Consider the following 244-nt stretch of genomic DNA (forward strand, 5'->3'; position numbering starts at 1 on the left):
CTCATCCTCATCCTCGTCCTATCCTCCTCCTCATCCTCATCCTCATCCTATCCTCCTCCCCATCCTCATCATTTCCTCATTCTCTTCCTCATCCTCATCCTCATCCTCATCCTCCTCCTCATCCTATCCTCGTCATCATCCTCATCCTCATCCTATCCCCGTCCCCATACTCATCCTCTCCTCGTCCTCATCCTCTTCCTCATCGTAATCCTTATCTTCATCCTATCCTCCTCCTCATCCTCAT

Source organism: Lupinus angustifolius, unplaced genomic scaffold (genome assembly GCF_001865875.1).
Source record: "Lupinus angustifolius cultivar Tanjil unplaced genomic scaffold, LupAngTanjil_v1.0 Scaffold_17_127, whole genome shotgun sequence".
Lineage (NCBI taxonomy): Eukaryota > Viridiplantae > Streptophyta > Magnoliopsida > Fabales > Fabaceae > Lupinus > Lupinus angustifolius.